We start from the raw sequence: 22577 nt of genomic DNA on the forward strand, positions 1-22577 counted from the left end.
TGCTGTTAATTATTTCAGTTTGCTAGGGACCGTAAATGAACAAGTCATTCAGCCTGCAAATAAAACCAGTGGATGTCCAGCAAGGGGAACTTCATCAGTCTACAGGATGTCAACCTTAACCAAAGCAACTAACTCAGCAAATTTGAAGCACTTGCTTGAAAGGCTGGGCATGCTTCAGCTTCAAAGAAATAGCTGGAAAATGCTTAACAGAGTAAAGTTTACTATTTTTCCTTCTTGAGCAATTGATTGTTGCTATTTTATCCATATGAACACACACAGAGAAAGTATCACCTTACGGCAGAGACCCAGCATGAAAATTTACAGGCCAAATAATCTGTTGGCAAACTAATAAGCAACAGAAATCAGGATTTTATGTTTGGAAATGTCATGTGGGCATGGTTATCTATACCACTTGGATGTATAGTGTATATTACGTGTCATGTTCTTGGACAGCTTTAAAATCTAGCTTACTGTCTTTATAGGCTTCATGTAACTCCATCTATTATTCTGTATTTTTCTTTTGGTTCTATGTAGCCATAAATGTTTCACAGAAGTCAGCGAAGTTTTTGTTAACAGAGTTGTCTAATATAACCCAGGTGTCTCCTCCACATGCATTTTCACTATTGTCAGCAGCAGGTGCTAGCCAAACTGGCACTGACAATTTAAATGTGTGCACAGACTGCAGTGCGCTACCAAAATTCTTTGGTTATAGGATGGTCATAGAAACATCAGTAATTCAAGATCTGCAGTGCTGAGCAATTTTTATTGACCTGTACACTAACCCTGCTACCTTTACCTGTTGCTGTATTTTAGGCCCACATAACCAGTATAGCAGAGTTCGGACTAGCCCTCCAAAGATCCAGGTCACAACTCACTTTTACTGGTTTCTGAAGTTATTAACTAAGGTAGCAGCAGAGTTCATTTTGTAAGGTCGCCTTTATTTTTTGCCTTAGTTTAAAGAATGATTGCTGGAGCAAGTTGAATGTGTTGCATCTTGAGTATTATTGAGGCTGGAAAGTAGCCAGAACAACAAAGGAGCAAAACTTCTAGGCAGTTTTCCATATCTACAATAAAACTCAAGTCTCTAGCAAAGTTATCTAAGGAATTCAGGCTGAGAACAACAAATGAAAAAGGAATGACATAGATAGGGCCATGCTATAAGGAAAAAAAGTTGAGCATTTTATGATTTTGGACAAAGCTTCCTGCACAGTTATATCACTGCATTGCTTTTATTCCTCAGAAAAATCTGAGTCAACATACAGCCGCTTCAGCAGCTGCATTCAGATTCTCATTCTCTGGCAACCTAGGCAAATCAAAATGATCTTAGAGAGATAGATCAAAAGTTATTAACCACCCTTGCCTATTCATACATGAAATAAACTATGGTCCTCTAGCCAAGGACCAAAATGTTGTGTGGCTAATACTGTGGCTAATTCAGCTTTAGATAAATGCTGACTGGCCAGCCTGCTATCGTAAACAGTAGAGTGTACAATGGTTGGTTTCTGAGTTCTTTCTTTCCTTCAGCTGGGGAATGAATATGGTTCCTTTTTCTGTCTTCAGTTGCTAACTTCCAAGAAGCTTGTAGAAATTTCATTATTTTTTAGACCTTGGCTCATGCATCAAATATGTTTGAAATTTGGAGAAGAGAGAGACTGAACCATTACATAAGCTTCCTCTCCTTAGGAAAGCAAGCTAATCAAGATTGTTCCATGAAAAGCCCCACACCCAAATGACTGGAAGTGCATTTTTTTTACAAACATAGACCTATGCCAAACAACAGCCATCAGAACCCCTGTGCCCAGTGTCCTTTTTCTTGGCAGTGATACATGCTTGTGTTTGACAATGAAGCATATATTGTTTGTCATCTGCTTTGAAGAAGGAGTTTACAAGTTAATAGTAATGTCAAGTTGTATTCCCAACTTAGTTCAGTTGAAACCAAGTCATTAATAGATTACCATTAATCAGGCTGTAGGAGAAAGAATAACAAAATGGAAATGTAGTAAGATTTTTTTTCCAGAATGTTAGGTTACCGTACTTTTTCCCTTTAAGCTCCAAAGCTGTACTATATTTAATTTCATTGGCAGATATCCCATACTTCTTCAAAATCTGAAACAAAAAGATTGGGATGAGTATTCTGGGCATTCATAGTACGTTAGATTAATATTGTTGGCTACCTACTCTGCATACCACAATGAGGTTAGCACTCCCTCATCTGCTAGCTAGTCTGGATTCTGTTGTAGTTGGTGTGGTTGCTACCTACTTCATTGTTGAAGCCCAAATGCTATCTTTTTTTCTGTTCCTATAGTATGGATTGTGCTGTGTGCAGTGCAGGGGTGCTCCGTGCTCCTTCTAGTACCTCTGTCTAGGTAGAGGAACATGAGAATATTGACTGTACTTTTCCTCCTAAGCACAAAGATACTATATCACTCCTACTGGGAAAGCCAAATGAGGGTAGTGGTGCCATACCTATAAACAAGAGCAGCAGCTGCATGCAAAGCCAAAGGATGGACCAGCGTTTGCAAGAAAATGAACTGTTCCCTTTGCCAGTGAACTGATCCTTGCACAAAGGATTTACGCAGTTCTCCCACAAAAGATGTGTTTGATTTTACTCCATTTTTAATCATCCTGCACTGGAAGTTTAATTCAATACCTGTTCATTTTGATCCTCAGAATTATATTAACTTTTACAATCAATTGAATACAAGTACATTCAGTTTGACACTCAAATTTAATATTTGCTCATTTTGATTCCAGAAGGTGTACAGAAGTCCCTGCTTAAAGAATCTCATGTCTGAGGATCCTTAGTTTGTTCCCTCCTTTGAATATTTCCAATGAGGGATCATTCTTTTCCCCTGCCTCAAATTTGGTGAGAATCAGCTTTTGTTACCCTGGAATGTATCTGGTAGCAGTAAGTGTCAGGGGGTTAAGACAGAACCCTTCTTACTTTGGAGGCAGCAGAGAAAGATGCCAGAATTCTGTCACAAGGTTTTATTCTACTCTATCTTGTACCCTTATTCATTTGCAGTACAAGAAGAAAGCATAAGTAGTTCCATAAAGAATGTGGACTTTTATTGAAATGGAAGAACACATCCCTCTGGTGCCCAAACACTCTGGTATGTGAAATGATTGTTTGGTTAGGGGGGAAAAAAAGAAAATAAAATCAAAGTTTTGGCAAGCACTGGTTTTGCATGCCCCAAACACCAGATAGACACCTGCACAAATACTGTTTGCATACAAATACAACTGTGTACACAGAAGCCTGGAAAAAAAATCTAAAAGATGAACCACACTATAGAAGCCAAGCCCCAAATCTCCGTCTTTTACAGTATGTCGTTATTGAAATAGTGATAGTTTAAAGTAACTGTATTAAAGGAAAAAAATAGGATAAATATTTTTGCTAAATGATGACAGATTCACACCCTCTGACACTGGGACTTTACTAGCATTTTTAACTAGCTGACTGAATATTATGCACAGGTATTTTTAGCTGTACCTGTAGGTTGTTTTTGCTTTTGTAAAATGTCTACGCACATACCTGCAATCTTTTAAACTTTTCCACTGTACCACATGCCAATCAAAGCAGCATCATACACATAAAGAATCATCTCATAGAGATCCTTGCCAACAAGCTATCTGAAACAGATGATTCTGCTTTATAATATCCACAAGATTGACAATGTCCTTTTCTCTTTCTAAAAACGGGGAACCTGTACATGGACAATGCAGGACTTCAGTTGTTCCTAAGCAGAGGTCACAAACATGTCAACTAGTGTTGAAAGCTCTTCCAAGCCTGGCATGTTATGTCAGAGACTGTTACTGAACCACAGCCTGCTTCCCACTGTTCACGTGTGCTGTATCATTTATAATCCAAGTGTGAACTGCAATGGAGAAAAATTGCTTGAACTAAAAACATGAATTTATGGATACCAGGACAATATTTTCTTAAGCTGAACTGAAATTAAGTCTTCCCAACCACCAGCTTATTTTTTCTCACTTTTACTTGAGTTACTTCTTATCATATACATGGGAATAATTTTTCTATTTTTACTAGGAAACTAGAATTTAATCTGTTTGTCTACCAATTCACTGGTACCTAAAAAAGCTGGCTAAAACTGAGTATCCTTCCCCAGTTTTCATATGAAAAATTATTCAACCTTTTTTGTTAGGAATTCTGTAGTGGATTTGAAACGAACCTTGTAGTTATGAGAACTAAATGACATGAAACAGTTATGAAAACAGAAGCTTGAAACTTCAGGCAGAGAAAGCAGTGCTGCTATCTAGAGTAAAGGCTATCCCAGACTTTCTATTATAAATCCTGTAGTTTCTGTGCCTTCCAAAAGCCGAACTTCAAGTACTTGGGATTATTTATTTTTCTGGTGTCTAGCTCAGACTTTTTAAAAAAAATATATACTTAAAGATATAAGTGAAAGTAGTTGATCTCTTGATGAGAACCATAGTTAGGAAGGTGAATGTTTTACCAGAAATATAAAAGAAAAAATTCATGAAGTTTACCTGTGTGCTGAAATGGCTTCATGCTTCAGAGCAAGACAATGATATTGGCAGACATTGTCTTAGTATGTTTTGCAACATTCATTCTGCATTGTCTAGATTGTGCGTGTGAGTTCTGAATCTAGTTTCTTCACTACAGGATTTTGCATTTGGCTTACATGCAATGTGTTATTTTTAATTTGAATCTGCATGGATATACACCTGCATTAGTAAGTGGAGACTTGCTAGTAGTACAAAAAAAGGATTGTCCAGAAGCAGAACAATGCTGTACCGTGGCATACACAGGGCCTATCTGATGACTGACTACAAATAAAAGGAAATGGTTTACTGGAGGAAGGCTGTGTATTTCTAGTACCATATTATCTTGCCCAGTGGACCAGACACGTAACATTTTAGCAAAACATTTCATCTCCCCACAAGAGAATGAATTTACTTTCTTTCTACCCAAAGCTCATGTATATTGAGTGAAAAGCCTGGTTTGTCTTTGTCCTATACTATTCTCAGGATTCTTGCCTACTTTCCCACATGTGGAACAAGGCAGAGGCCACAATGAAAGAATGGGATAATAAAAAAAAAGAAAGACAGCAACGTCTTTGCCTCTGCTCTATGTTCTTGCAGAGAAGAGAAGTCCATGAACTTGCTGCACTGGAGAACATAGATCTTCAACAGAAGAAACAGCTGAAGAAAAAGTACTATACTGGTCACAGTGGTTCCACTCCTTGAGAGCCTGCATGTTTACCCTCTAAGTGAGAGGGCAGACTTTTGTCCACTGACGGACAAGTAGGCCGCCCAGCAACCACTGTCTTAATCTGGAGAAAAAAGACAGCTGGTGAGGACAGTAAGTCTCTTATCTTCCATTCAGTATGCCAGCAGGAAGAAGAGGCTATAGGAACAGCTGAAGGAACAGAAGGCAGGACAAATTCAGTGTTTCTCAAAATGAGGAAAAGGGAAGAAAAGTTAGTATTTTAGTTCAAGCCCTTTTTTTTGCTGCTGTAGACCCATTATCACTGCATGCTAATTTGCATTTAATACTGCAGCCTCCTCCCCACTTTTACATATGCATTGACTTTTAACAGCCAGACATATTAATAGCAGAATCTTTTAAAATTGTGACAGTGGAAGATACTTTATTGTAATGCATTTGCCTAAGTGCAAAGTGCCAAATGCAAAGTAACAAGAATAACCCTGATTTTGCAAAATGAGGAAGAAAAAGTGGGTCAAGCTTAAGTGTACTCATTGCTGATATGCTGAATTGCTAAGCACCTGAAGCTACTGGGTAGCAGCAGCAATTGCAATTGCTCGTTGAGGTTCTTCTTGCCTTATTAAATCAAGTCAATACTTGCTCAATGATCAGAATCTCTCTCAGCTTCAATCTTGTGTTGGAGCTCAGGGGAGGAGACTTGCATGCAGGCTTCACTATTCTTCTTATAAGAACTAATAAACAGTATAAAAATGGAAGCATGAGCGATCTGTCTTGCCTGGGGATATTATTGAAACCTGGTTACATGTAGATTCATTCTTATTTGGTGATGGCAACTCCCAGTCCAAAGTCACCTGTAGCAGATGAGGAATTCCTTGGGTGTATCAGATACTTCATTTACCTTTGGGCAGATACCAAGAAAAATTACAGGTTAGTTAGCTAGTTCAAAAGGGAAAAAAATGCATTACAATTAGAGAGCCCATTATAAGCAGGAGACTAATACCTGCCAAGCTGCATTCTGGGATGTTGGGATCTGTTCCCAATGCCATCAGATGACATGCAGAAGAAGATGCAGTAAGTACAAGGCTTTGATTTTGAAATTATATACATAAATATATATAAACATATATTTTTTTTTTTATCTGAGGGAAGATTGTAATCACTATTTAATCAAAGATAATGTTTTCAAGGTGCAGAAGCAGCTCTGGTCTTCAGATTATATATTAGAGCTGGCTATACATTTATAAATCTTGTTTTGTTATGAGCAAGGGTTTCAAACTGTGTATATGGTTTTACTTTGAACAGTATATTATATATTGCTCACTAAGTACAGAAATATATGGTTACTATCCTGAGAGAGCTAAGCACTTAATGTATGATAAATTGGTACTATGGTAATTGTGAAAAGCATTACTAAGTTTGCACATGGACTGGAGACAGCTCTAATTCTTTGTTTCCACAAGGTGCATAAGAGACCCTTGTGACAGTTTTGTGTCCTTTTTGAATGTATTTTGAATGTATTCAGCTCATACATTAAATAAATACTGTTTAGAAATACTTTATAAGTATGCAGATCTTGAAGCCTATGTGGCAATAGTGACTCGAGCAACCAGAACTCGGGAATTTACACAATCCCTGCAGTTAGTTTACAAACTAGTGGATGTACAGCCTAACTGGCTATTTTATCTTCCTCTGCTCAGATTAACTCCTTCCCATCAAAGTTTCCACCCCTATACTGTGAATAGTAGGTGATGCTTTGGGAGTGTATGGGCATGTAGAAGACGGGATTCTTGCAGCAATTTTATTCCTGAGAAAATACTACTAGATTCCATTACAGAAGTCAATGATCCTATGCACTGAGATTAAAAAAAAAAATACAGATTTGATAATCATTCCTTTCTCCTAATGTAATTGAAGGAACCTCTATCTGAAAGACTAGTAAGAATAATCAAATTAATGATATGCTACTTTATTATTATTTTTAGATTTACACAAGATTAAATTCTTTAAGAGGAGTTCAAATCTGTCTAGAACCCAGAATAGTGTAGTTTTGTGTATGTGAGTGAATGCAAGGGAAATCACTTCCCTATCACTTTTCTATTCTATCAATAAAAATCTTTCTCTGAGCACATTCTAATACACAGATCTCTGAGATCACATTAGGATAGTTAAAAGTATCCTGCTCCTATGTTGTCTTTCACATTGCTGCTACTTTCTATTGTACAGAAGGTAATAGTAGCCAAGGGATGTAAGAGAGCAACTGAACCAGATGTGACTTGAACATCTATTGTAGAAAGTGGCTGCAATGTAAAGGAACCATTTCCTCTGGCTACAAAAGTGAGGGATGATAATAGCTACCTTTTTGCAGATAGGCAGCCCTCAATTTCAAAATCAAGTTTATAGTATCCTGTCTTGCTGATTAATGACATATCCATCCACCAGAATGAATCTGTGAGAACTAGCTTAGTGTAGTGCTGTGAAAAACAAACGAAAACCTGCTTCAATTCCACCTAACCCACCCACCTCAGTCTTCCCGCCAGCTTCCTGGATTTAATTGTTCTCTCCAATCTTGCAAGTGAGTGCCTCCCACAAAGTGTTTTCCAGCACTTTTCTGAATCTGGTTTCTTTCATGGGCTTTGCATTTGGATTCCTTCACATATTGCCAAAAGTTCATAGTCCTTTCCTCAAAATCTCAAAACCCAAAATAAATGCTTTGCCTACCTTTTTCTGGTTCTTTCTTTGACCCAATTCTCCTTACAGACACAAAGCTGAAAGAATGCCGTGACAGCCTAATTTGCTTCAGCAGTATGCAAGCAATTAATATTGTTTAAAGAGCTAATGAATCTGTGAATTTCTAACTCATGTGAGCATATGCTACTTCCATTCAAAGTTTATTTGCTATCAAGAGCTTGTGGAAAATTTGTTATTTCAACAAAGAATTACTCAAATTCATGAGTGCGGGCTAATGAAGAACGGTTACATAAACCAGAGCCAAGTTTTACACGTTTAGGTCTTAATCAGAAACTTGTGCAATATTGTTTATATAATTGTCCAGATTCAAATTTGGTTGTTATATCACTTAAGTCTAAATAGATGCTATGGCACATAATAAGCACTCATATTCCAATCAGGATCATTGTAAATGAAAGAGATTACTGACTAAAGTGTCTGTTTATGGATAAAGATACTAGAGATGAACCATGGAGTCAGCAGGCCCATCCCTCTTTGATACAGAATTTGGCGAAATGAATGCTTTGCGCTTGAAGTACGAGTGTAGCCTTCACACTAATACTTCTTATCCAGTGTTTGCCTCTCTTCCTACTTTCCACACCCACTACACCTTTACATTATTATCAATTTATATGAAAAATGTCACTTATGCTATTGCACCCCGCCCCTTTAATTATGACAATCTGCTCCAAGTCCCACCTTTCTGTATCCTCTATCTCCAAATGTGAGTCGATGCATACTCAAAAGAGACATTTTGTCTTCAAGACAGGTTTTTTTTATTCTCCTGGTTTCAATTACACACTAAATCAGGAGATTATAAAAAGATATGATCTCATTGCTTAAGTGTCTCCAACTACCAGCGGATTAAAATTATTTTTCTTATTCAACAAGCAAAATGCAGTATTTCACAGCTCTTTTCAACACGGTTGTGGAAATCTTAATGCAATATTGGTAGCTTTTACATCCATGTTGTGCTGCTTTTTAAAAAGGCCAGATGGCAAACAAAAACATACTGGCCATGTTAAAAAAGCTTTAGTGGTCCCTCCTCTATACTGTAGTAATAAGACATAGAATACTCAAGTCCATCTTCCACTAGGGGAGGGAAAAATTATTGGGAAACAGGGTATTTAGTGATGCTTGTCTTGTTTACAGTAACTTTTCTGCAAATGGTGACCAGAGACTATCCAAGAAAAATGTATTTCAGAAATCTTAGTGCCAGTAACTATGCCCAGAGATTGATATATCCAATAAATTCTGTTAGCAGTAACTTCTTGAACAGTTCCTATATCATAAACATCGAACCTCTTCAAATGTTGCACTTGGGTTTCCTACAGAGGGTGTATCAACATTCCCAGTGAAGGTTGTATTAGAGGATTGGTAGGCATATCTTTCTTTAATATTGTTACATGTCTAACGGTCAATAAAACTGACTGGAGTAATCTTAAGCATAAATATTTATAGTAGCCCCCTGGGAACATGTATATATTAAAGTTGCTTTCTAGGTTGACATCTATAATTTATTTTAACTGTTATTTTTACTTGTTCTACCTATACTAAAACTGACGTGGATATATTGTGATCACATCTTCTCTTGCAATGTACATATATTGTAAGTACTCAAATGAAAAAAGACTTATTATGTATCTGGTTTAAAGTAAGCACAAAGATAATTCAAAACATTCAGATTCCCTTCTGCTCATATAATTTAACTGCTTAGAGTCCCATAAATTATCACTTGATGGGCCTTAAGATTCTGCTTCAGTGGAGTTTGTTGGGTAATATCAAAAGCAACTGAACAAGTTAAGAATGAAATACTGCTTCCAGTCTAACTGCAGCGTTCAATACTGAATTGTCCACATAAATTGTAATTGCTTTCTAACAGGACGTAAAAGATGTTTAATCTCTTTCAGAAAAAGTAGAAATTAGTCGTTCACAGATCAAAATCTATTCATATGTAAATATTACTCATCTATAAATTGCAGCTGCTTTCAGAGGCAGTGTTAGATTACTCACTATACCCTGAAAATAACTGCAAACCAGTAGAGAATGCTTATGTATATTTCTTTCAAGTTAATTACTTATGCAAAAATGCATCTGTTAGATGACACTGATGAAGCTCATGATTTTCAAATATTTCCTTGTCCTACACAGTGATTACTCAAAATGTATGTGTTCAGAAAGAGAACTCATCAAGAATCTTTCAACAAAATGCTTTTTTATTGGAAAATGAGATTCAAAGCCAAAAGTTTTGCATAGAAATTAATTTCTCTTGGTGAAGCTTTTGTCAGGAAAGGCTTTGGTGTTCCAAGACAAAGTTTCTGGCTTGGATGAGACATCCTTTCATTCCAACTTATCAAATAATGTAGGCCAATTGCTTGCGACAAAATAAGTTCCAGGGTTTTGCTACTATTCCTGTGTATTTATAGAAGTAAACCAGTTCCATCAGGAGAGACTGAAAGTCCTATTGTAAACCAGCCACTAGAGCTGGGTTTGGGTATGCAACTCGGTTATGGCAGAACCTGAGGGCCTAGCATGTAGATAAGAGACTCTACCCCTAATGTCTGTTTTATTTTATTGACAAGCTTCAAAAATGGTCTTGGCTCTATCCTCTAAAACTTCTTAGGGTGCTTTTCCTAAAACACTTCCACCCCATGATTAAGTACCTTCTAATCCAGAAAGAACTGTTTTGCAGATTCCAAATACAGCTGCAGTGTTATGGGACTCAAGCTAGGAAATATATGTGCAATCATTACAGCCTAAATAAGCCTGGATTCCTTCCTTCAGATAAAAGTAGTAAAAGAAGTAAAACTAACTTTCTTTAGAGCAGAAGCATCCTACTGGAGCCTTTTGTATACAGCACCACAGTAATCCTCATTTTTCAAGGGTTTTCAACTAGCTCTGTCTCCCCTAGCACCATCCCCTTTCATACTAAGTAGAATCTAAAAGACCTCTCTAGTATGCTTTGTGATGGGAAAACAAATGGATCATGATTCATTTTCTCTCCTCCCCTCATGGTCTAGTCTTGGAGACATCATTAAAAGGGAGAGATTAAACCTTTTCTTTTCGGGGAGGGGGGCAAGCAGCGCAAAGAATGCAGAAAACCCAAACACCAACATGTATATTGTTTCTGAACTCTTTTCCTTTATCTTAATGACTGAGTTCTGTATCTATGACTTCATGCCACTTTCTGTACTTTGATTACTTAATCTTCAGCTAGCACTCTTTATACTAGCTATGCATAGGCTCTCAGTGTTGAATAGCTGGCGAGTACCTTCAACTATGAACTTGGTGCTGGTATTGCAGAATTAACCTCAAAAAGCACAGGCTGGATCCCAAAATACCTCGAGGAAGAAAACTTCCACAACAGTAACAACAAAACCAAGAAAAGCATATGGAGAGTGTGTGTGTGTATCTATTTATTTGATTATCCCAAGCACTCTGAACTTGAGTCTGTAACATTGCAGGTTCTCCTAAATGTATAGAATGCAATTTGCCTTTGGGGTGCAGGAACTTTTGAAACTGCCTCATAATAAAGGCTTCCAGTAATGCCTCACATTCTGTTCCACCATTCTATCTGCTTACATCAGTTAGTGATCCACCTGATGACAACATCCCTCATCAATACTTATGGTAGTCAGCTTTCACTTAATCATGGTTTTGATGCCCTTATTTACATGTTGCCCTTATTTACATTTCTGTTCCTTGTGGGTTGCAGTGTGCACCTGCTTTTACCACAGGCTTGAGACGGCTTCTAGACTGGAGTCCTCCAGTCAAATAGAGGAAACCCCAAGTGTTCTGCAGTCCAACTCCACACTGAGAGGGAGAGCAAAGCCCAACTGACCCATTGCTTGCAGGAATGGTAGGGAGAAGGGACGAGGGCTGGCCTGGACTTCTGGGCACTTTCTGCTTATGCTCTTCCTATGAGGGTTGTATTAATGATTCTGTTTCCCATTTAACCTCAGCTGAAAAAATCATATTGGATACTGAAGGAGAGAAAGAAAGGTCCATCAGCCTTGTGAAGTATGACCTAGATGCTCTAGCCCAGAAGATGGGAGTAGCAGATAGTCAAAGGAGATTTCCACAGACAGGGCTGAAAATGATGTGAGAGCTGGAGCTGCTGGATTTCCAAAAGACTGGCCAGATCACAGGACAGAATCATTCTGCTCTTGGTAGAATCACTAGAATTAACAACGCTGTACTGTCAAAGTTCAAAGGAATTGGTCAGGGACTATAGTCTGTTCCTCAAGCCAGACCAAGATTATATCATGGATGAGCCATACCACTAATGATATGTGGAAGAATTTCCCTTTGCAGGATAAAACACTGAGGAGTTGTTGTATGACTGGCTTCAGGAGATCAGAGCTTAATGCAAACAAAAACTTGTATGTAGCTCTTGATTTTAAACTTCCCACTGGAAGTCTTCATACATTTTCAAAAAAGATTTGTAAGCAATACTACTTGCTATTCTCCAGAATGCCTGGAATGTTGTATCTCAGCAGTGTTTCGTTGTCCTCCCCATTACAGATTAGATGAGTCAAAGTAAGAGAAAAACTGCATGTCACAGGTCAGCTTGGAAACAAAGTGGTCATCACCTATATTCTTTAGGGAACTTGCTGATTTGTGACAGCATTTGCATTTGATACTTCTCAGACACAATTTTTGACCAAATAGCCTCTATAAAATGTCAGAGGGGCAATTAAGAATCTCCAACTACTGCAACATGAGCCGAGTGTTAATTTTCTTCCTTCTTTTACAGGCCACGAGGAAAACAGGGCTGCTAGCCAGAAAAGTGCAATGTTCATAATATTATAATGTCATCTCAGTATGCTGAGAAGTGAGTAACTCTTAATTTTGATTCTGTTTATGTTTTGGACAGCAAAAGCAGACTGTTTATGCTGCAAGCATACTAGTGAAACTCTTCCTAGGTAGACATACGAGATTTTACAGATGTCTGGAACAAATGTGCAAATGCTATGAGTGCATGAATGCAAAAAAAAATATTAAATTTAAATCAGAACCAGTTTTTTCCTAGTGGAAAAGGATATGCATGTATATGCTTTTGGAGAGCATGCCCTTCTATGATGAGTTTCTCTACTGGTTACTGAGAGTCTTTTTCCCTCTTCATTCCCCATGCTCCATAGCAAAGAAGGGAGGCAGATGCCTCAGATGAAGGAGTATGTTATTTGCAGGTAGGACATTCTCTTACAGGTGTGAAGTTTACTGTGCATGGACACCTACATGGCCCAGGAACATCAGTGAGGCTTACTCCTGCCTGACTTCCACGGTTCACTTTGCCTCTCATCCACCATAAGTGGAATAACACTTATATAGCCGATTCATGGCTGAAGTGGGAACTTTATGTAGTAAATAGTTCTGTTATGTAGTAAATAGTTCTATTTTCTATTTGAGTATGCTCTTTAATCCTTCTTCCTGTTCAAAATTTTAAAGGGGCTTTTTGTTGTTTTCTGGTGTCTCACTCTTCATTAATACAGTTTGTTGGTTGGTTTTTTTTTTTTGTAGCTTTCCAGTATTAGTAAGCATTAGAGATATTTTTCTTGTCAATATTACAGTTATGTCCAATGCTAACAGGAAGTCTGGCTTATGAATGAGTATGTCCCTCTCATAACCAATGTTGATGCCTCACACACAGCTGAAAGTGTTGAAAGAACAAGGGATGCATGCCTGTTTCCATTTCAAGGATAGAAAAATGAGGCATCAGGAGGCTATGGACCCTTACTGAACAAAACATTTTCCAAACACATTCCAAAATAGTAGAACTGAGTCCTCGTTACATTAATACCTAGGAGTCTTGTGATGTTTAGCTTATCTTTGCTTCATCTTTCCTCACTGAGGTATGGAAGTGTATAGAACAAAGAACAAGACTGAAAATTGGAGACTAAAACTGTCTCTAATGTCTCACAGAGACAACCTGAGATTGCGTTTGCAGCATGACCTACCTTCCAGAGGCTTCGAACCTCTTGGTACTGCTTTGGGCATAGCTGGAGCATATTCTGGTAAACATGCAGTGGGTTAGCAGCCTGCAGAAGGGCAGCAGGTATGGGTGCTCAGATGTGTTGTGCTTATAGCTGCTCTGGAGATGGCTCTTTCAGAGCCCTTTAGACATAGCCCAAGTACCTGAACATGTGCATAACTCACAGCAGAGCTGACTATTTCACCTCAGTCTTTCTAGTTCAGTGTCGCCAAGTCCTGTGACTTCCTTGAATCATGCGACTCTGGTGAGCACTGGTATCGGTCTTGTGAGGATATGAGAAGTTCCAGCCCTACTGTGGATTTCAGCCCTCCACAAGACAGAACTCTTCTGAAATGCTGCTTTCCTTCTTTCTGTACCAGCAGCAACAGTAAGGCTAGGACACGAAGCAGAACTAACCCCCTGTTAGAGAGAAGAGTAAAATGTGGGGGTGTGAAAAAGCTCTTGGATTTGAGGTCAAGTAAACTTGAGAATGGTGGTAATGATATGATGTATGCTATCCCCTTATCTTTTGGGGATAGCTGAGGGAGTAGAAACAACCAACCATCCCCAAGGGACAAATCTAACCCTTAAACAGGATTTTAAAAATTTATTTTGGTGTAATATCACAGTTTTGATTCAATGCTTTTGGAGCTACAAGTGTGGCTAACAAGGGATATTCCCTGTTACTGCCTTGCTACTTCACAATTTTTCCCAAATGATGCACTTTCACTAACAAAATAATTTTGGCATTCTTGAAAATCTCTCTCTTGTGTTCAACTTAATCTCGGAGCCAGTAAAGCATTTAACATCTGCTTAAGTATATTTCGTTTACTTACTTAAGTGATTTGACCAAGTTTCTGGTAGAGTCATAATTTGAGTCCTTCACTGCTTTAAATCCAATGCCTTTGTAATTGTTGCTCATTATAATCTAAAATTTGCTATAATAGTATAAATATTTTTATTGTGCATTTTATCTTAAAACCACATTATTTCCTTATTAACACCTATGAAGCTCTATGAAGCTCTATGAAGAGAATTAAATGGCACAAAGCATCACACTTGAACATTCAAGTACTCTAGAATAAAAGAAAACTGGAATTAATGGAGCTGGATAATAAGAGTAACTCCAACAACCAGGAACTATGACAGGCTCCAAAGCCAAATGAGCCTGTTGCTGAACTCATCAATGGTGTTATGATGTGGTAGAAAGAGAAGATAACACAGAATCTATTTATGGGCTAATTTAAATTCAAGATCAATTCTAAAAGATGGACGTGGCAAGTCATGTCCAGCTTATAGCAGGGTCACTTTTTTGCTTTTCTTTTTCTTAAAGGAGATTCTAAAACTTTTTTTTTTCTTTTCTGGCCATATTCCATGCTGGAAGGAGCAATGCCTCTCTCATGTGGTTTGAAATATCCAGCCACTTGGCCAATGATCTCATGCATCAGGGCATATGCAATGACGCTGTTTGCTTGCATTAGTGTATTAGCACATTGCATACAGCTATTAATTTTCTTTAATCATTCACAGCTCAGCAGTGTGGTGTGTGTTTTCCAATATATTTTAATGGAAATCTTGAAAGTTGTTTTATTTTCTTTCTGGCTTCCTTAGAAATGTTTTAGGATTACATTTTTAATAAGGTCTCTTCAAAATACTTCAGACTTTGGAAAACCTTATCCTGGAGCATATTACTGTAGGAGTGGGAGTGCAGGCTGGCAAAATTGAAATGCAATCCACTGCCCTCCGCTGTATCTCAGATTTTCTGGGTACCTTTATTTACAAGAACATATGGTAGAAAAGCAACAGACCAAAAATCCTTCATATTTGAGAAGTCATGAACCTCCTTCATGAGGACAGAACCTCATAATGGGGTTGCTTAACACTCGCATATCTATTTCTGTCCTTGAACAGAAGTAATTAAGTGGCTATATGATGATGCATTTAATGCAGAGTAACTTTTCCAGAAATTAAGGTCTTATCCATGACTTCTGTGCAGTGCTTTGCACTGTTATGCCAAAGTTAGTATAAAATTTTTCTACCATGGGATACTGATGTAAGCATCAAATGCATACAGATGAATGCTGCCCTTGACCTGATTCAGTGCACTAGAGCTAACCTTTTTGTTGGTTTGTGTTTTTCCTAGAGTTGAATATAAATTTTTCAGTTTAAAAAAAGCAAGGATTTATTCCATGTTCACATTACATCATTCCATGTGACTCCTTCTGGGGCTATTTTTGTAGCCTGTGGTCATATCACTTAGTTCCTAGAATCAGGATGATAAATTTTAACACTGAATACTTATTTAGTTAGCGAACTTCTGTATTTTCTGACTGCAGAGTTCCTCATTTTACTTCTCTCTTGAGCCTGGCTTTTCTGTAAACTGTCTGTTTACTATGTTGGGTGGAGTCTGCTACAGTTTCCAGAATACCTGCATGGGAAAATGTTATTTCTCTTTCTTCTCCCCCCCCCCCCGCCTCTTTTGTTGTTTTTTGGGGGGGGTGTTTGGGAGGGGGTGTTGTTTGTTTGTTTGTTTGTTTTTACTTTTGGTGAGCAATCTGGGATGACAATCATGTGTGCTTTAAACTTGCTTTTTTTTAAACATGTTGCATACTTTAATGCTGCTTTGTATTGCCAAGAAAAGTGTTATGTATAAACAAAAACCCTGAGACCACCATCTTAGTATATATTCTACGTATCTTTATTCCAGAAGTTAACACCCCAGATGTTTCTTTAGGATATACCTGTCAAGGATTTTTCAGGTTATTTGCAAAATTTTTGTAAATACAGAACAACTTTTTAACCCCTCAAATTAAACCAGATGGTATTTCTGCTTCATTGTAAAAACTTTTCTAAGTATTTTTATGTCATATTGCTATTTTTTTCCTCCAGTTTCTAGGTGTTAGAGAAACAACTGTGTGTTTATTCTGCTTAATTAAACAAAGGTCAAGCAAGGCAAAACATGCACTCTCCAGAATTTTGTGAAGTAACAAAGGCATCACTAAATCTGAGCCATAATTTTTGTAATATTGGCTGCATTTTGTAAAAGTAGAAACTAATTTCAAAACAACTGTATACACACCTTTTTGTTGGGAATTTGCTGTGCAATTCTATCATACTTCATATACTTACTACATATAGTAAAACATCAAGATCCATATTTTAATATTTCAGAAATACATGTAGAGTTGAAATTTGTTAATTCAGTTCACAGCTGTCTCTAAATGTGGTAGTCAAATTGTGAGAAGTCCCATTACACAAAAGGAAGGCACCTGCTTTGTAAATTAGTTCTAAAACTCTCCAGTTGTACCCTGTCAATAGGGTACATGTTCTGCTTTAACTGTGGTCTGTACTGAGATAATACAAAACTGAAATCTTGATGTGTAAGAATATCTCAATATTGTTCACCTCTAGCATATCTCATGTAGCTCTAAGTGTTTGGCAGTATACTGAAACTGCAGCATAACTGTTGCCAAGAAGTGAAGACTGTTGTTGTTATACAATAAAAATCATTGGGGGAAGTTGGATATTGAAACAACAGGTTGCCAGCCTTTGCTCCTCAATTTTGTTCCCCATCTCCCTCATTAACTTACCATGTGCCCTTAGGCAAATCAATCTCTGTTTTCATTTTGAAGTAACAGCTAAAAGGATAAAATGCTTGCAGATGGTTTAGAGTTTAAAAATGCTATTCTAGGGACTCAACATAATCCACTGACTAATAAAAGAAAAAAAGAAAAAAAAAAGCTGAAAGGATCTTTCCCTCCAAACCTAAGAAGGATAAACTGCAGAACAAAGAGCACTATTAGCTGCAAGAAGTCATTTGTCAGAAAGTGAAAGTTGTTTCTAAATGAGAATTTAAAAGCTCTTGGCTCTGGTATTTTAAATGTAAAATCATAGTAAGGGGGACACAAAACCCAAAAGGCAACTTACAGAAAGCATAAAACTATGAAAGACTTTCAAATGCACAGAAATAGAAAATCGGCCTTTAATTCAGGAAAACTTTCCATTGATTGCTATAACATGGGAGGTCATAGTAGGAGGAAAGCACTTTTTTTTGTTTGTTTACAGCACTCTTCCTAATCATCTATCATTGCATTCATTGTGGTTTGTGAAGTGCTGTGAGAACTTAGGATAGGAAATGCCTACAAATATACAGCAGAGTACCTACTTTCTCAATTTACCTAAATCTTATTCTTTTTAGTCCCTATGAGATGACTATATAGCCTTGTGAGAGGTACTTGTCTTATAAAAATAACTTCTTTTTTCTGTGTCATCCTTTCATTTTCCTAGCTGAAGAGTCCTAATCTAGTTAGTTGCTTACCATTGCAGAAGCTGGTTTATACCTCCAAAAGTCCCTGCTGCCCTTTTCTGTTCCTCTTAATTTTATTAAACATATATTCTGTCACAGGAACAGATCTGCATGCTGTATTCAAAATGTGGGTACATCCTTAATTTATACAATGCAGTAAGTACTCTCTTCTGTTTTGTTCTCAGCTCTCATCCCAAATTCCTAACATTGTTTCTTGTCTTAACCATCGCTGAGCACTGAGCTGGCATTTTTAGGGACCTATTCACAGTAAATCCCACATCTCTCTATCTGGTTGACAAGAGCTAAACCAGAACCCCTTACTGTTTACATGTGATGTAGGCTGTCTTCTCCCAGACTGTTGCTTTGCATTCACTTGCATAAGATTTAATCTACTATTTCATAATCTAATATTGTGCTTTTTCAATGTATGGTTTTTTTAGTCTCAAGTATATTGAAAAATTGTGTTTATTAGCAAACTTTCTTGCCTTCCTACTTACTCCTATTGTTCTTTTTTTATAACCTTTTGAAAAAGTCACATGGGCTTTTTTCAAACCAGAAAATACCTATAGTGTAAGATGTAAATTAATCATAACATATGTGGAATTTATAAACAATAGACAAAAACCCCTAATTTAGCAACTTCAGCTCTGATTGTATATAATAATATTGCTGCTTATGTCGGTGTGATAAACAGATGAGTAAGAAGGTACAGCCTTTGAGATATACTTTGCATATGCAAAAAGATACTCTTTCTTGGATCACTGGGTTTCCAACTACTCAGGCTGCAGTTTCACAAACCAAGTAACTGGATCTGTAGGCTGTTGCCAAATGGGGAGATTCCAGTCTCTGCACACCTCATCCACTAGTTGGGCCTTCTTGCTCCTTCCCTTGCATTGATCGAGAAGGGCTAGGATTGTGAGATTAGTCATGAAAACATAAAAATCTGACTCACCAAGCAGTGTCATGACTGCTAGATCCAGCATGAGAGAAGGGGCAGAAATGTGCAACTTGGGCTGAAAGGGGAAAAAGGGACCGTCCCTTTGGCAGCAGTATATAATTAGACTGTGTTACAAGTATTGTGAAATTGCACCTAAGCCCTAAAGCGTAGCAGTGCTCCTATTTTTTCTTTACAGAGGAGAAACCTGAGGTACAGAGAACTTAACCAAATCCACAGTCTTTCTCCATGTGACAGTCAGGAATGTAGCCCAAATGCTCTGACGCAGTGTGAAGCTTTAACCCTAGACAAAAACCAGGAACTGCTTGTCCACATTACCAGACCTGTGACTTGCTTTGAGCACATCACCTGTGCTTATTATGCAGGTTAGTACTCATACTGCTTTGCTTATGCTGGAAGTAAAAGCTTGTGTCAGGAAATTAAGCCAAAAAATGAAAAGTTCTCTGATGAAATATAAAGACTGACTTAGTTAAATCTGTCTGATAGTGTCTAATTCTAGTAAGAATAACTTGCAAAACTTTTTTAGCCTCATTCTATAACTTCTATGAATCAAAAAGCACCCTGCAACCGCTTAATTATAAATAGATAAACGCAGTTGGCATTCTCAGTGGGAAAGCATACTGGGTGGCATATATCTAATGCAGTGCAGGTGGTGCAACAACTTTGGAAGTGATGGCAGTAGTGAGGGTGGGGGAAGAGAGAAATGTATGAAGGCAGATAGTGATTAAGGCTGCCTGATAACAGTAGCCTTTTTACTGTTTGTTTACTCTTGTAATATCAATGGGCAATCAGAATAACAAGTTCAGGTTAAGCTTAAAAATAAGGCAGTTTAGACTGTTTGTAGATAGATGCTAATGTAACTGAAAGCAACTGTATAGCATATCAACAGCTGCTTCAGTATGACATACTGACATTAATAATGACATTCATTTATTCTAAAATGCTAACGGAGACCAAGGGTGTTATGCCTTGTAGTAAATAGTTGTGGTAAGAATAGCATTTATATGGCTTATTGCTTTGAAAGTTCTCTACTGCATTAAGTTATCGTGAAAGAATAATTCTATATTCTCTCCTTCTATGATAAAAGTTTTCTTGAAACTGCTATTCTTTCTCTTCCTTGAATGAGGAATGCAGTATTCAATGTGAAAACTACCTATCTTCATAAGAAAATAATTGTTATTTTTAATAACCTAATACAGTACTAGCTAGTTCCAAGTAGCGCTTTCTTACCACAAATTTGAACTGCAAAGTAAAGGTAATTAGAACATAGTGGCTTTTTGCCAAATTCCAAGGTAGGCTTCCTTGGCAAGCATCCTCTCAAATGTTTCATATAAGTTGTTCTACAGCAGCTCCACTTTCCTCTAGGAAAAGCTATTTTATAGACAGGGAGTCTTAGCGATCCTTACTTCTTGACTATTTTATTATTTATTGTTCCATATCACTATGCAGCAGTAGCATATTTTGTTGTAAATTCTTTCCATTACTCACAAAGCCACACAAACATCTTGAAGCTTTCCTCAGAGAATTCTTAACTTCCTACAAAAACAAGCAACAAAAAGCTACCAGGAAAAGTAACCAGAAGATTTTTAATCACTTGAGTCTATTTCCTATCCCAAAGAGAAACTAGGATTTTCCACATGATGAAGTTAAATACTCAAGTGAATTACATGGCCTGTATTAAACTAAATAAATCTATGATTTATTATTTTATATGAACTATATTGTGTCAAATATGAGAACGGACCCTATTTCTTACCCATACGCAAAGACTTCCTGGGATTGCTACAGAAATGGAAATTCTTCTTGAATAGGCCTGTTCTATCTTTTGGTCACTTAGATGTGAGATTTCATTGTGTTTTTCAAATGTATGAACTAGCTGCCATCACCCCTTTTGATAAATGGAAGCTTCTTAAATACCATGTTTTAAATAAAGAATACTGGCTAACAAATGTGTACAATAACTCAAAGTCTTTAACTTGGAGTTTACTGTGGTAACACTTACTACCCTCCCCAAGATACCAGAGGAACTGGGATATTTTGTAATACCAGATTTCACCACTTTGAATATTACAAGGACAAATTGTTACACTTATGGTAGTGCATGATGCTAAAGCTTTGCATTGATAATGTTTAAATACTCTAGACTGCTCTAAGGTGTGTTCAAATGAAAACATAATTGCACTAAGGCTTGGCACATATTGTTACATATTTGTGCATTTAAAAGTAATGGCCCACCTTGGAGACAATCCGGAAGCAAAGCAGAATGCCAGGTGCATCTGAAAGAGATGATTTTTCTTTCTTATAGTCAATTTACTAATAGGGATTTTACTAAATTTAGTAAATCCTGTCCTCTGATACTGACAGGTAATTATTATTTTTTTAATGCTTATGTGTTCTAAGGTTGTGTTTGGTTTGGTTTGTTTTTGGTTTTTTGTTGTGCGATTTGGGTTTTTTTATCCCCATCTCAAAATTCTATGCTAAATCTCGCCTTCCTGCATCTCTCTGAGCTATATGAAGATGGGTAGGAAAGCACAATTGTAGAAGTTAAAGGGTGAAGTGTAGTGATTATACATAAAGTTACAGAAGTAAACAATCTCAGTAATATGCTTTACTATGATAGCACTAAAAATCTGAGGGTAGACCTTTGGTTTCAAAGGAAATATCCTGAACTCTCCTAGATATAAACAAAGCAGGTGTGAAATATTAATTTATAATATATTTAATTTATAATAATATATATAAGGTATCCCATATTTCAAATATTCTGGAAAGCAATATTTATTTTGAACAAAACTGTGTCTATAATCAGCAATACATATTTAAGAACAAGCATAGTCAACTGTTATCAAATGCTAAATGAAGCTGGGGGGGGCAGGGGGAAAGAGGCAAATCATTTTGCTTGCATTCTTGTCAGCTAAGAGCCTGCCCCTGCTTGAAAACTTGATATGTCAAAATCCATTACTTGGGAAAATAACTTTGTTGCTTTGTACTCAATGTTGCACCCAAATATTTAGTTAAAATAGCTAATTTTGAAGTCTGTGATCCTGAAAGCTACAAAAAGTCAGATAATTTACCCAGAGAGTGCTGGGTCAAAGCATCTGAAGACTGCATGCACCAACATAAGATATCCTTGGTCATACTGTTTCTTATTCACCATATGGCCCTCACAAGAGGAGGAAAAAATCCACCTTAGTTTATTTTCAAAAGACAGTCTTAAAAGAGGTGTATCTGTCAAGTATGTCCTGGGGAGATGTCTCAGCAATTGATCCTCCTCAGATAGCAATAATGTTTTTGAGTTTCACCCTACTTGCCCCAGGAAAGATTTAACTTTACTTCAATTACAGAACCATCATAAAGCACCACTGACCCTATTACACTACAAGTAATACTCTGTAATAGCATGGCT

The 22577-nt window shown here is 37.2% G+C and overlaps 1 protein-coding gene and 1 long non-coding RNA gene across 5 annotated transcripts in view; one reads left to right on the plus strand and one right to left on the minus strand.

Annotated features, from left to right (window-relative positions):
• LOC128137917 (uncharacterized) overlaps positions 1-22577 on the minus strand; it is a 66588-nt gene that overhangs the window by 34832 nt on the left and 9179 nt on the right. The gene's annotated exons all lie outside the window — the stretch shown is intronic.
• RAF1 (Raf-1 proto-oncogene, serine/threonine kinase) overlaps positions 1-22577 on the plus strand; it is a 79986-nt gene that overhangs the window by 3183 nt on the left and 54226 nt on the right. Inside the window, exon 2 of the mRNA XM_052779184.1 lies at positions 12696-12773. The gene's annotated coding sequence lies outside the window, so the exon portion shown is untranslated. The remainder of the gene's footprint in view (positions 1-12695; positions 12774-22577) is intronic.

The sequence above is a fragment of the Harpia harpyja genome, chromosome Z, assembly GCF_026419915.1.
Source record: "Harpia harpyja isolate bHarHar1 chromosome Z, bHarHar1 primary haplotype, whole genome shotgun sequence".
Lineage (NCBI taxonomy): Eukaryota > Metazoa > Chordata > Aves > Accipitriformes > Accipitridae > Harpia > Harpia harpyja.